Source organism: Hipposideros armiger, unplaced genomic scaffold (genome assembly GCF_001890085.2).
Source record: "Hipposideros armiger isolate ML-2016 unplaced genomic scaffold, ASM189008v1 scaffold_186, whole genome shotgun sequence".
In the NCBI taxonomy this organism is placed as follows: Eukaryota; Metazoa; Chordata; class Mammalia; order Chiroptera; family Hipposideridae; genus Hipposideros; species Hipposideros armiger.
This window is the reverse complement of record NW_017731536.1, coordinates 2,216,869-2,225,388: the sequence shown is the minus strand read 5'-3', so window position 1 is coordinate 2,225,388 and position 8,520 is coordinate 2,216,869. Positions and strand designations below refer to the sequence as shown.

At 53.4% G+C, this 8,520-nt stretch overlaps 1 protein-coding gene across 7 annotated transcripts in view; it reads right to left on the bottom strand.

Annotated features, from left to right (window-relative positions):
* Positions 1-8,520, bottom strand: part of CTIF (cap binding complex dependent translation initiation factor) — a 284,572-nt gene that overhangs the window by 234,554 nt on the left and 41,498 nt on the right. The window contains exon 1 of one of the 7 annotated variants that reach the window (XM_019652737.1): positions 3,801-3,820. The exons of the other annotated variants lie outside the window; for them this stretch is intronic. The gene's annotated coding sequence lies outside the window, so the exon portion shown is untranslated. Of the gene's footprint in view, positions 1-3,800; positions 3,821-8,520 lie in introns of those variants that run through there. 7 annotated transcript variants of the gene reach the window in all.

Below are 8,520 nucleotides of genomic sequence, written 5' to 3'. Positions count from 1 at the left end.
GCTCCTGGCCTCCATCCCTGGAGTGGCCGGGCTCACTGAGATACACTTTCCCAAATGCAAGGCCAAAACCATAAAGTCGAAGTAGAAACATGCCTGGCTGACATGTATGAGAACAGCAGCCCGTGAAAACACCCTGTGTACATGGCTGAGAGCGCAAGGAGGGCGCTTCTGAGATTTCAGCAAGAGTCCCGTCTCACCGGGGACACACCAGTAACTAACAGGAGACACTGGGACTGGTGGAACAGGAGGTCACTCAGGGCTGGTCAGGAATGCTGGGGGAAAAAAGGAGAGAACTAGCTATGCTGCAAAAGATAATGAAGAATTTGTCCATCTCATCTAACACCATCCACGGGAGGAAAAAACTATCTGACAGTCCAGTCTGGTTTGTAGTGACAGGCCAAGAGCAGAGTTGGGGACATTGAGCTGTCAGAGTGCAAAAAAAAAAAAAAAGTCCCTTCGGTGCCCTCTGTGCCCTCTATTCCGGCTCTGCCCTTGATTCACAGCACAACAAACACAGGTCACTTCCTCAGTGCGTGCCAGGCACCATGATACACCCTGGGTACCAGGTGACCGAGACACGGCCTCTGCTTTGAGCCAGAGCAGTCACTGGAGGGGACAAACATAGCCTCTGGAGTCTGCGGCCTTTAGTCTGGAGTCGGTCAGAACCTAGGCAGCAGGTCTGTGTATCAGTGCAGCCCCTCGCTCGGCCCTGGCATCGCTCACTCATCCGCAGCATCTGTGTTACTTCCATGCCAGTCCTGGATCCCTGCTACCTGGAATCTCCCAAGTGGCAGCTAACAGTGACAGTGCACATCTATTGTGTGCCTACGGGGGCCCGACAGCCTTCTAAGCACACTCCAGGCTTTGTTACGTTTAGTGCACATACTCCATGATGCTGTTCCTGTCTCGGTTTGACAGTGAAGAGACTGAAGCACAGAGGGTTATCGAAAGTGTTAGCTGGCAATTTGGTAAGCTGCTCTCTTCTCGCCTCGCATGCTCAAAGCTGACTAGCCACTTTGTGGGTACCATGGGCTGAAAAGCTTTGGGGAACACTGGGCTGGCTCAGGAGTGAGGAGGGGCCATGGCACCCTCAGTTAGGGCTCATGGAGCCCCCACTATGTGCCATTTCTGGGTATCTTGTCTGTCTGCCCAAGACATGGGCACTGCCCTGCCTCCCGCTAACATGAGCACCTGGCACCACTCTGACCCTCGAAGGAGAAGGATCTCCTTCTAGTTCCCTCAGTCGTATGAACATGGCAAGATGCCCTGCGGACTCGGGCACCACCTGGCTGAGCAGGACAGGAGCTGGCATGGAGGGGAACAGATGGGTGGATGCTGAAATGCGGTCACGCTCAGCAACCGAAAACGGCTCCATGGTGGCCATCTCCCTGATGGATTAGTCAGCCCTCAGTCATTATTTATGAAGAACTGTAATAACCTGGAATGTTCATGTGACCATGCTACGTGGAAGAAAAAAAAATCATAATTTTTTACATTAGGATCTCAGTTATATGACAATGCGTAGAAAAATGACCATAAACAACTATCGTAAAATATCTCTCAGAGGTGGAATTAGAACTACCTTTTCTATATTTTCCTCTGTTTTTCTTTCCCGAAAATGAGCCTGTAGCATTCTTCGAAGAAAAAAAACCAATCTTTAAGAGAAAAAAAAAAGGTTAGCTGTGGGGTCCCTCCTGCCTGTTGATTACCTGGTTGGAAGGCTGACTCTACAGGGCCTCTGCCCTCTGTGGTCCCGTGGCAGGCACCTCCATGCTGTGTGGCACCCAGCACACCCCGGGCCGGCAGAGTGTCTGCTCACATCCCTCCCTCAGGGACACTGCCTGATTTGCAAGGCCTCTCCACATCCATGAGCTGACTGGCACACAGGTAATTTTCTGCTCTAGCAAAGTACCAGGGACCCTGCCGGGCAGGCAGCATCCTATCCACCGGTCACCCTGTGTGTCACCACTTAATGTGGAATCTGCTAAACTTATAAAGGGAGGTGGGGAATGAGAGTGCCACTGAGGTTGTCCCCTATCCCTGGGGAGAAGGCTGGGGGTTAGAGGCGGGGCTAAGGAAGCTCATCCCCATAAAGTCCTTTGAACTCATGTTCAACGTGAAGATATATAGTCCATAAATGCCACTGCTGTCATTGTTGGCACTGTCATCCTCATTCTCACGCTGGGTGTTGCTGTAGAATTCTCTCTCCGTTTACCACAGCGGCAAGGGAGGAGCCTGTCTGTCCACACTGCAATGCCAGGTCACCGTTTCACATCCCTCCCAGCAGCAGATTCTCCGGCTGGCACAATACCCAAGGGACCTGTATTCCCCAGTTCTGATCCTAAAGCTTTAAACGTACAGGGATGGTACGTGCCATGAACTCAGTCTCAGATCCTCCAGACAGTCCTGCTGCCCTGTGGGCTCTCTGGCTGAAGGGCAGCAGGCTTCAGGCATGCCTGGGCACCCTTGGACGGTGCCACCTCCACCTCAGTGCTGAGAGGTGCCTGCCACACCTTCCCTCCTTGCTAATGACACCACGCTTTTAACTTCCTTCACACCAAAACCTCCGAAACGCTCTAGGCCCTCGTGTAATCTCTTCCCTGGAGTGTAGGCTGGACCTAGTGACTTGCTTCTGATAAACAGAATAGGCAAGAGTGATGTCACTTCTGTGACCAGATTACAAAAGATGGTGACTTCTGTCATGCTGACTCTCTATTGCCTTCTCGGCTCGCACACTTTGGGGATGCAAGCTGCCATGCTGGAGAGGCCACATGGCAAGGAGCTGCAAACAGCCTCTGGCTAACAGCCAGTGAGGAGCTGAGGCCTCGGCCCAACAGCCCACAGGAACTGGATCCCATCAACAGCCACACGAGCAGGCACGGAAGCTGATCCTCCCGCCCCAGCCCCAGCCGACACCTTGACTGCAGCCTCAGGAGAGACCATAAGCAGAGGACCCAGCTAGGCCGAGCCCACACTCCTGGCCAGGAAAAAGCATGAGATAATAAGTGTGTGTTGTTTGGGGACTAATTTGTTGTACAGCAATAGATAGCGAACACAGCCGCCGATTCTAATCCTAACAGAAACCCTGCGCAAGTCTCTCCCTTCCTTTGGCTTCAGTCCCCTCGTCAGTAAAATGAGAAGGCTGGACTGGGCGATCTCAAAGGTGCCTGCCAACTTTAAAATCCTAGAATCCTGTGACGTACCCAAGGTCCTGCCCCAGGAGGCCCGGGGCTCCTGGCCTCCATCCCTGGAGTGGCCGGGCTCAGCAGTCCTTTCGCTTGTGACTGCTCAGTGCTACCTCTTTTGCTCATGGTGACTTAATGCTTCGAGACAAGGATGAGAGGCGGGACCAAGGGTCCTCTTCCCATGCCTGGCACTCGGGGCCCTGCTCCTCTGTCTGTAGGACTGCTTTTCTTGGCAGACTGGAGGCCTCCGGGCCCGGGAAACCCTGGCGGCAACTCTTGCTATTCGTCAAGATTACTCCTTGACCAAAGCCTCCTGGTGAGAAATGGAGACGGCTGGGCTAACACACAGTCGGGGTTAGCTGACCACAGAGGGCAAACGGCTTAGCTGAACCAGGGGTTTCCAGCTCGTCTCACTGCTTATGCTATCTGTTATGGGCTGAATCGTGTCCCCCAAAGCTCATCTGTTGAAGTCCTCGTCCCATACCTCAGAATGTGACCTTATTTGGAAAGAGGGTCATTGCAGATGTAATCAATTAAGATGAGGTCATACTAGAGCAGCGTGGGCCCCTCATCCAATATGATTGGTCTCATAAAAAGGGGGAAATTTGCACGTACACAAGGAGAAGGCCAATGTAGATGAGATGAAGGCAGAGACCGGGGTGATGCATCTACAAGCCAAACTGTCAAGATTTCCAGCAAACCTCCAGAAGCCAGGGGGCAGCATGAAACAGATTCTCTCAGAGCCTCCAGAAGGAATCAACCCTGCTGACACCTTGATCTTGGACTTGTAGCCTCCAGAACTGTGAGAGACAATACATTTCCACTGTTTAAGCCACTCAGTTTGTGGTACTTTGTTACAGTAGCCCTAGCAAACTAATATGTCATGTGTGCATAACACACCTGTATACATGCACGTGGGCGCAAACACACACACACACACCCAATTGCAACACACACACACACACACACACATACATATACACCCTGGTAACACATTTTGTGCACTACAAAAACAGATCCCAAAATAGAATTTGAAAGATAAAAAAATAAATATACATAAAGGTTATAATATTTTCTTCGGGTGGGGGCTTGTGCGCCCCACTTTGGAGATCATTAGTTTCAGGTGGCAACGTTGGCACGAACCACCGACTTCCCATCTCTGGAGTCCCCACAGCACTTGCGATCTGGAATCCCTAATCCTGACCTCACTCCTTGGCTCTCTCATTGTCTTCCCTCTGAACTTGATGCCCGGGCAAGGACTGTGCTCTGGCAGGGTGTGAGTGTGGGTGTGGGGTGGCTCTAAATCCCCGAGAGAGCCTGGACCGCCAGGCCTGCATATGCGCTCAGGACTACAGCAGCCCTCTCTCCTTGGATAGTTCTCGTCTTCTCCATCCATCAAAAACAAGCTCCAGGGAGAGCACGGGTGGAGTTGATTTCAGGGCTGGGGTGGGGACACCTGCCTGTTGTGGGTGGAGGATTTCTGGCCCCTTGCCCTTGGCCAGCAGGGTCACGTGGTGCATGTGGGGTTTCCAGGTGAGGAGAGAAGTGGGGATGGAGGGAGGGGGAGGTGGAGCGTGGCAGCCAGAGAATGTGTGAGCTCATTCCAGAAACCCCGTCTGGCCTTGCTCAGCTGCCTAGCCTCCAGCTGCAGTTGCCATAAATGCTGGCGCCACCAACGGTGAGGACTGCGGCCTCTGTCGGCCCCTCCCCAGCAGCTAGGCCAGCTGACAGACCCCCCAAGGCCTGCAGGCACGATGGCGAGGAACGCAGGCCTCACGCCCCCAATAGCTGTGGAACCTTGAACAAGCAGGACCAACTACGTCATTTGCAGGGCCCACTGCAAACTGAAACTTCAGGGCCTCTTGCTTAAAATAAGAATTTAAAAACGGTGACGGCCGAGCATTCGCCAAGCATGCACCCTTCAGAGCATGGGGCCCCTGTGCACCTGCGAGGGGCAGACAGCCTGGAAGCTGGCCAGTGAAAAAGGCGTGTCCCCGGGCTCCCCACAGGACGCGGGGCAGTCCAGCCTGAAGGCACAGGTCTCCATGACACCTCTCAGCTGCCAAACGAACTCTCCCACCCACGTGAGGAGTGGGGAGGTGGCCAGGCAGGAGGGAGGCCCATATTCCACCTGTGATGCAGGAGAGGTAAATGGTCACCTGTTTGGTCTATGTCATCTGGCTGAAAGAAGAGACCCTTAAATAATTTTTCGGGAGTTTCCATAATATGGTATATAATGGAATGCCAGACACTCAGAAAGAATCTGAAAGCGTTCCTAACGCCAGTTGGCCTGGCCTCAGCCCCACAGGAGACACAGATATGCGCTCTCTTTGGCTGGTCACCTGTGTCAGTCGCCTACATGTTTACTCCCCCTTGTCTACATCTATAGATGAGAAAAATAATAACCTTCCCCCCTTTATTATTTTTAACCTCCCAGAACATAAATATCAGGTCTAAAATACAAAAGAACTCTAAACACATATTATTAATACCAATTAATGGTGATAATAATAATGATCATTAAGATAATTTTGCTTTGATTCCTCCGAGTCTTTCACAGGTGCTACAAGCTTGCCCTGGGCTGCTAAGTCTTCTGGAAAAAATCCTCAGGCCCTGAGATCCTGGCTCTCCAGGTGAGCACCTATAAGAGGGGATTCCCGTGAGTTCTGGCCAAGGGCACGCTGACCTGAGGGAGCCCTCCTCCTGAACCCTGGGAGGTGTCATGCTCTGGCTGGACACACGGCACCACAGTCTTCCTGGCCACTGAGGATTCTCAGGGTCGGGGGGACAGGAGAAACTTTATTAGGCTCATTTGGAAAATGTGCTGGCTCTACGGGTGGCAGGACGTGGGCTCTGGGCACAGTGGAGTCGGCAGCCTGGCTGGGCCCCAGATGTCTGTGGGCCTCTGAGCTCCCAGGCACCCACGACTCCCAGCTCCTGCAGCAGACAGCCCCTCCAGCATGAGAACAGGCCTCCACAGTTTCCCTGGGGCCCCTGGAGCCAAACGTGGCCTGTGAACAGCAGGCTTGGCTTCTGCTCGGCTGATCAGAGCGATTAGTACCAGCCACTCCCTGCTAATTGCTGTCCTCAGCAGTGCCAGGCCCTCCCGTCCACTCCTCCCAGATCCCTCTGCCAGCACACAGCCTCCGGCTGTGAACTGTGACAAATGTGGCGTGGCGTGGGAATGACAGTGTCCGGGGCTCTGAGGTAGGTTCGCGCCAGTTATTAATCCTTTACTGGGCCTGAGCAGTTGAGACCCATGGCTTTTCTGCTGAGTCGGAGCCAGGCATCTGCTCCTGGCTCCACACAGGAATGGAATGCCGGGAGAGCTATTTCAAAACCATCCCTGGGAAGGTGCCGCGCAGGTGGATAGCTTTATGAAGATTTATTCCCCGGTATCTAGGAGAACTGAGACAAGGGAGAGAACCACTCCTGAAACCCACAGACACTGCCAGGTATTTCAGTGGAAATAACACAGCGCCAGGAGCCCACAGGACTGGGTGGGTCCTTTTCCTGCCCAACCATCAACTTCTGCATCTGTAAAGCCGGGGGAAGGGTTGATCGTACTGGCCCTGCCTGCCTCCCAGGGCTGCTGTGAGGGTTCAGAGGCAACGAGCATCTTCATAATTATATGAGTGGCTATTGGGAGCTAAGGCTTTAAATACACTCTCTTCTGCCCTCCCTAGTCTGTAAGATGGATCCCATCCTAGAGACGAGGAAACTGAGGTCCAGAAAGGTCCAGATATGATGGCCACCCAGCAGGTAAAGGCACATGGGCATGGGGCCATGGGATCTGCTGTTGTGGTGCCGAGCTCTTCCTGACACTGAAACTATCCCCTCCCGTGTGTCCTGCTCAGGGATTCAGGCCGGGCTGTTCTGTGCCTGCGGGCCGCCACTGCCTGGAGCAGTGGACACCACACCCAAAGGTGGTCCACCCACAGCCCACTGGGACCCACAAGGTGGCTTGGTGGGAGAGCCCTGCACGGGTAATCAGTGAGGCCATCAGCCCGGCTCCTGAGCAGGTCTAGATATGAGATGGATCGCCAGCCTGTGGACAAGGGAAACAGGGCGGGCTCCAGGCAGGGGCTGAGACGCTCTGAGAGCGCGAGGACAGAGAGCTGGTCCTGGAGGTGCCTCCATCCCTGAGGTCCGCCTGTTTCCATCATATGCACCTTACAACATGCCCCGGATTCAGCACCCGTCTGACTAAGCCTCGCTCTGCGCAAATTGTCCAAGTTCCCCTGGGAGAGGACTGACTGACATTTATACCACAGTGTAAATGACCAACATAGGTTTCAATGGGTGGGGGGGGAGGGTGTGGTAGGTCTGGTAAGACGTGGCAGAGGTACAGGAACTGGACAGTAGCCCAGAAAAGGAAGCAAGAAGACGTCCGAAATGAATGTCTGTCTTTTCCCAACTGGGGTGCTGTCAGGGGTGTTGGTCATTCTCTTTCCCATCTCTGATAAAGCTGGTGCTTGGAGGAACCCCTAGGCTGATGATGGCATGGCCTTCTGGGAGCGTGGTTCCCGGGAAAGCAAGGGACTTGGAGTCTGGAAACACCAATCTAGTGGCTCTGCCATTAACTATGTGACCTTGGGCAAGTCACCACTCTCTGGGCCAGCCCAGTCTCCATAGCCACAGAAAAAAGGCACTGGATTATTTCACCTCAGAGGCCCTTTCCAGGTTGAATGCTTCTAATCTTGAGATATTTGTTCATTTCCCTCACTGTCCCTTTCCTTGGACCTCCTGGTCAATGTATAAGCAGGAAAAGGGACGGGCCAGCTCCGGGCAGGCCCAGAACAGATGGACTGTCACTTTTGTCTCCAGCTGTACCGCACAGCAGGCCTCAGCTGCTGTGGCTCAGGGCCGGTGCTCCGCCCTTTCTGGCATCCACTGTGACCTCAGAGCAGCAGTTGGGACTGAATTCCAGACTAAATATGGAGCCCCAGCCCCAGGCTTCTCCCTACCTGCAGGTCCAGGGCCCAGACCTCTGTGGCCATGGGGGATCACGCTGCTAGCCCTCCAGCCCACCTGAAATGCTGATTCCAAAACTCTGCACAAGGGGAAAGGCCAGACAACGGTCAGGAGGGCCAGCGCAACAATGAACTTCCAAAGCAATAAAAAAAACAGCAGCACAGGCACTGGCCGGTAATGGAAAACAGGAGGAAGCCTGGTGGTTTTAATACAGAGGAGAATATCAAGTGGTTACGTCCCAGAGTACACACAAGTGTATTTCCCAGAGTGGAACAATGACAAAAAGTTAGAAAAGAAAAATGATGCCTCTCTCAGGCGTTTCTCCCTTCCCCTAGCTGAAATGTGTAGTCGCATCTTAAAA